We start from the raw sequence: 6,547 nt of genomic DNA on the forward strand, positions 1-6,547 counted from the left end.
AATTTTTTTTACTCTTAAAGTGTTTAACATTTTGAAAAAAGAATTTGTTATAAAATATACTTATATTTTGTGACAAATAATTAACTTGTTACAAACAATATTGAATTTTGTGACAAATTAATTTTTTGTTACAAAACAATTGGAGTTTCTGAAACAAAAAAAAATGTTACAAAATATTTTAAATTTTTGCAACTTGTTTTTTTTTTGTTATAAAATATTACAATATTTTGTAACAAAACACTATATCGTTACAAAAACTAACATAATTTGTAACAAAATAAAACAGATTGTTACAAAATATTATCATGTTTTGTAACAACTTGTAATGTTGTTACAAAACATTATTCTTTTGTAACAATCAAAATTTTTTATTACAAAATACTATTTTTTTGTAATAATTTTAAATTTGATACAAATTTTTTGTTACAAATGTTCTATTTTCTTGTAGTGTAACCCTATATTACGTTATTTTTTAAAAGCCTAAAATGCGATCAAGTACATTTTGAACGAGATTTGGATTCTCTAAATTTTAGATTTCACTTGAGAGGGTAAAGTGTGATGATCTCTTACCATTTATTTTATAGGTGGGTGGTGCACGAATTGTAAATCACACTTTTTACAACTCGTACCACTAACCAGCAAGTGCACTGGGTCGTCCAAGTAATACCTTACATGAGTAAGGGTCGATCCCACGGAGATTGTTGGCTTGAAGCAATCTATGGTTACCTTGTAACTCTTAGTCAGGAAAACAATAAAATAATTCACTTATCAAATTTGACTGCAAGGAATAAAAGGGCAGAACACAAATTATACTTGTATGCAATGATGGAGAATATGTTGGAGTTTTGGAGATGCTTTGTCTTCTGAAATTCTGCTTTCCTCTGTTTTCTAATTCACGCACGCACGTCCTCCTATGGCAAGCTGTGTGTTGGTGGATCACCGTTGTTAGGTTTACAGAAAATGAGTAAACTATGATAGATGGTGCAGAAATCCACTTCTGGGGCCCACTTGGTGTGTGCTGGGGCTGAGACTTAAGCTATTCACGTGCATAGGGCTGTTTTGGGCGTTCAACGCCAGCTTTGGATCCTTTTCTGGCGTTGAACTCCAACTTGTAACTTGTTTCTGGCGCTGGACGCCAGACTGTAGCATAGAACTGGCGTTAAACGCCAGTTTACGTCATCTATCCTTGAGCAAAGTATGGACTATTATATATTGATGGAAAGCCCTAGATGTCTACTTTCCAACGCAATTAGAAGCGCGCAATTTGGAGTCCTGTAGCTCCAGAAAATCCATTCCGAGTGCAGAGAGGTCAGAATCCAACAGTATCAGCAGTCATTTTTCAGCCTGAATCAGATTTTCGCTCAGCTCCCTCAATTTCAGCCAGAAAATACCTGAAATCACAGAAAAATACACAAACTCATAGTAAAGTCCAGAAATATGAATTTTTCCTAGAAACTAATGAAGATAAACTAAAAACTAACTAAAACATACTAAAAACTATATGAAATTAACCCCAAAAAGCGTATAAAATATCCGCTCATCAGTGGGAATACATACACTACAAGAAAAATTACTTTTAGCGGCCATTTATTTTTCTTTTAGCGACAATAAAAATAACCGCCAATACATTTACCGGCAATTAGACATTAGGCGTTTTATGCTTTGTCGCTAAAAGGTTTTAGCCTCAATTATAACATTTGCCGGTAAAGACCTTTTTAATGGCTGCAAAAAGTATATAACTATTAGTGGCCACTTTTTTGGCAATTTATATGGCCACTAAAAGTAATTCTAAAATTGCAATGTTATTCATTTTTAGCAGCCATTACTATTGCCGCCAAAACTCATTTTACCTGTAATTTATATGGCCATTAAAAATAATTCTAAAATTATAATGTTATTTATTTTTAGTTGCCATTACTTTTGCCGCTAAAATTTTAAGACTTTTTTTTAGTTATATTATCCTCATTTTTTTAGAAACAACGAAATTCCTATTTTTTTTTAGAATTTCAATTATTTTTGCCAATAATTATTATTATTATTATGCATAATATAAATATACTGAAATTAATTACAAAATGAGACATTTCATTAAACTTAAAATATTGATACACAAATTTCTCTTAAAAAAAATAATAAATTATGTTACAAATTTAAATAACAAAAAATGTTACAAGCCTATAATTATGTTACATCAAGTTAGGGTATAATAGTAGCAAGGGAGAAAATAAAGGAATGAACATAAGTTATATATAAGTAATAAGTTGAAGTCATTGTCTGCAGTAACAATTCAAAACAAACAAAATAAATAAATGAATAAAAAGAGAAATCAAGAAGCCATCATTGGCAATAACAATTAAAATTAACAAAACTTAAGTCAATAAATTAGCCTATGCTCGTACATGAAGCCACTTAAAGTGTTAATTATCTATGTGTAATGAATCAAAAAAATTTAGTTAATTAAAATGAAAACAAACCATACGAATGTTCTTCAAATTTTTTCTTCCATCTCTCTTCATAGTTCATACACCTCCTGAAATATATCTTTAAATCTGTAACACTATCAAACTGTAAATAAGTTTAAATATCAACAAAATAGAGAGTAAGTCAATAAGTCTAAATTACTAAGAAATTTGGCATACAACAGTGACAGTTGACACTATAAATTAAATCAGAAATATGAGAATAATCACCTACTATCATATTTCTTGAAAATTGTATTCTTAGTACTCAAGTAAAGTGGCCACCTCTTTGAAAATGCCAGGGACATTGATGATTCAGCAAACGCTCAAATAGACTATAAAATTATCAAAAGCAAGCATGTTTACACACAACAATAAAAACAAAAAAAGGGTTTATACATTTAACTAAAACATAATGGTATATGCTTGTAGAAACTATAAAATGAATCAAATCTCATCAACATTATACATAGCAAGTGTTATACCTAGGACTTTGAAATTGAAAACATCTAGCTCCATTGGACTCTCACTATCTTCAAGGACTATATAGACATAGATATAATTTGATAAAAAAAAAAGTCAATGATGCTTAAAATGTCAAATACATGTCCAATCACAAAATAGCATGGAAATAGAAAAATTGATTGCATTATGCAAAAAGGCACACAAGAAATATTATCATATAATTGGGGGATTAATTAGGATACCATTTGTACAAGAGTCCCGATACTTCTATAATTAACTTTGAGATTTGATCACAATTTGGAATTAATTTTAAAAGCTAATAACTTTTGCTGATAAGACACGTTATTTTCAAGTCTTCTTTGCGTGAGTTTGGTCCCCATTTCTCTTTTCATGCTTTTTTATTTTCAACATCAAATTTAAGTCCTCCCCCCAAATTTAAAAAAAAAAAACTCAGTTTCTTGCAACTTGCTAAGTTACTTTTTAATCACACAAAACCCGAATATACCAACAAGACTCAAACTATTTCCAGAAATAATTAGCTCAAATAAAATTAAGCTAGCATGCAATATTATCCTATAGTGCTACCCTATGCTAATTAAATATATACTCATCACAATATTTACCTAAATTCTATTCCACAACTTGGCCATATATATAGACACAGCACACACATTCAACTTGAAGAAATTAGGAGTACAGATAATTAACTAATTATTATAAAGTAATAATAATGTAACTCTTATATGTAGTTGATTACAGACAAGCTGCAACAAAGTAACATTGACCATTTGATCCCAAATACTTTTGCTCGAAAATCAACACATTGAATTAAAACTAAAGCAACAATTATTTGCCAATAACAATAAATTAAAACTTTCCTTGAGATAGTTATTCATTATTGATGAACATAATTGCAGTGCATCCCATTTATCTGCAGCATAAGCAAAAACCAATTTAACTTTATTTGGGATCCCCTCGTTTGCTTCCACGTAATCATCTTATCAACATAATAGTTGAAGCAGTGAGCTAAACCAGCTTATGCTATGAGACCTCATTTTCCACTCACAGTAAGCCACAAAATACTTGCCAAGTTCCAGTAAAGCAGAATGCTTAAAGAGAATAAAATCATTCGACTAGTTAAACTTACAAGAATTAAGAAGTCATTAGTCAGCCTATTCTCACGATCAATGTCCTTATCCTGATTGTTTCCATGATTTTTACTGCAAAATTGTTTATAAGCCATAAGAATCACAATTGGATCCAACATGCCCCCTCGTCCCAAAAAAATTAAAAGTAGGAATTTAAACCTTCTCCCAATAACAAATCCTGCAACAATGCCCTTCCATCCTCCAGTTTCTTCAAAGCTGCACCTGAAAAGAAAGAACTCTTAATGTTAAAACCACCTCTAATCCACAATCTCAGTGAGCAAACCATGCAATATTAATCATGACAGAGTAATTTACAATGTCAGTGATTTCTAATTAAGCAAGAGAAAGAACAAAACATATATAATTACCACTTCCCATCCAAGCATTGTGAATGGCGTCCCTATTCTTCTGGCAGCCAAATGTTGTGAGTACACCTATCATGACCAAAAGCTTTCCCTCAGAGTAAATCCCATTGGTCTCAAGCAGTTGCTTCAAAACAAAACCCTCATTCCTAATAGCAGCAAGTTCCATCTCAAGGGAATAGAGCTTCTTGTGTTGTTTCCTAAACAATCACACGATGAAACAAGTACTGAACAAGTTCCAAGCACGAAATGATCATCATTAACAAATATCCAAACAAGAATTAAGAGATCAAGTTGAGTGAACCTGCAGATTATGATCTTCAAGGTATCTTCTACTGATATCACAAATTGTCCCTATAACAGTTAACAGAACGAAACCCTAAGCATGATTAGACTAAAATGAATAAAAATCAGATAGTTAGGAACTTAAAGAATTACCTGGCCAGTGATCCTGTCGAGCTGTTTGATTGCAACTCTGGTAAAGATACCAAATACCAACTTCAGCTTCCCAGCTCCATTAATTACAGTATCAGTGGCCCGATACTGATCACCAAAAGCATGCCTACCAATACAAATGGCCCGATTTAAATTCCATTATCTAAAAGCAATTTAAAAGTGCATTACTATTGCATCTTAGAAGGTTCAACACACATTCATGTTCAAAAACATGGATATGTCCCTAAAATAATGTGTCCTTGATGTAAAATTAGCATAAGTAACTTGATCAAAGTATTGTCCTTCAAACAATCATCATCATCGTCATCTCAGATCACAAACCAAGAAAGAAATAATAATTAAGATTAGAAAAACAGAATTCATCAAATCTGGACTTACGAATTCCAGTAATCAATCCCTAATAGAAAAAAGATAAAAGTAAAAATTAAAAAGAAAATTGGTAACGCGAAAATTGAGGCCCCAGTCAACAATTTAATATATAACTTCCATGATGCAGGAGTCTCAGTAACTTGAATTAACTTGAATCACAGTTAATTAGAATCGTACCTTGGGATCGGTACTCAGAGGCCTTCTGGCGGAAATCGCGAGCGACGAGACGCGCAGCTTCATCTTTGGCTTTGGAGACGATTAAGAGGCCGTGCAAATGCGAGACGTTGCGAGGCGTGTACTCAAACTCTGGGACGGGTTTGCCGGTGGCTTCGAATGTCTTCGCCAACCACTCACTCACTTTCTCGATCCGAGAAGACGCATCGGAGCCGCTCTTCGGTTCTGGCTCCGCAGGATTCTGATCGGCCATTCGTAATTTGAGCCGGGAAAGACAGAGTGCGAAATGAGAGGTGAGTTTGGGATTTGTATTGACGTCACAGCTTTTTGCTGAAGATCGGCGGTGCTAGAGAAAGGCGTAGATGTTAGAGGTTTGGGCGTTGCTACCAGATCTAGAGATGAGTTAGTGGAGGAGGCACCTTTGCTCGACGGCGGTGGCGATGGCGGCAGCGACGGCCACGATGAGATTAGGGTTTTGGCGATGAAACCATTCTTCACCTTCAACATAAGCTAGATCCCTTTCTCTCTAAATATCTGAATCAACATTTTTTAGGGTGAACTATCAACACGGCTCCTGTCCATTTCTCAAAATGACAAGGCGACCCCTCACCATAAAAACGTTCCACTTCGGTCCTGTCCTTTACTTCTGTGACCCACGCGGTTTTTCCGTCAACTCTAAACGGAAAATGCTGACGTGTCAGGTTCAAAAATGGACAGAGGCCTAATTGTCTCTAAATTTAAATTGGTTAGGGATTTATTTGTCCCTATTCTTTAAATAATATTTTTTTAAAATTTTTTATACTATCATTATAATATATAGTAATAAAGGCGAATATATAATTGTCGCAAAAACATAACTTAAATTAAAGAATTAGTGACCATTGTATTATTGCCGTTAAAAGTTTGTCGCTAAAACATATTTTTTTTGTAGTGATAAAAGAAAATATGAAAGAAAAAATATACCTTATCAAATAAATATCCAACATTTAAAGGATCCAAATTCTCCAAAATGATGATAACACGAGAGTGAAGTATACGAGATAAAATAATAAGGTCATAATAAAGCTATAGATTAAACTTGACAACAAAACTAAAGGAATTTTCATATATATAA

The 6,547-nt window shown here is 32.9% G+C and overlaps 1 long non-coding RNA gene across 22 annotated transcripts; it reads right to left on the bottom strand.

Annotated features, from left to right (window-relative positions):
• Nucleotides 1,348-5,987, bottom strand: LOC107618921. 22 transcript variants are annotated; one of them, XR_002354329.1, is made up of 9 exons: nucleotides 5,437-5,987; nucleotides 4,873-4,996; nucleotides 4,739-4,788; nucleotides 4,441-4,634; nucleotides 4,232-4,294; nucleotides 4,072-4,144; nucleotides 2,691-3,855; nucleotides 2,480-2,549; nucleotides 1,348-1,391 (listed from the first exon to the last, which is right to left on the bottom strand). It is a non-coding gene; the product is annotated as an uncharacterized LOC107618921 (long non-coding RNA). The 22 variants fall into 22 exon arrangements; XR_002354331.1 differs by having other exon boundaries at nucleotides 1,377-1,391; nucleotides 2,480-2,530; nucleotides 2,695-3,855; XR_002354332.1 differs by having other exon boundaries at nucleotides 1,377-1,391; nucleotides 2,475-2,549; nucleotides 2,695-3,855.

The sequence above is a fragment of the Arachis ipaensis genome, chromosome B09 (assembly GCF_000816755.2).
Source record: "Arachis ipaensis cultivar K30076 chromosome B09, Araip1.1, whole genome shotgun sequence".
NCBI lineage: Eukaryota > Viridiplantae > Streptophyta > Magnoliopsida > Fabales > Fabaceae > Arachis > Arachis ipaensis.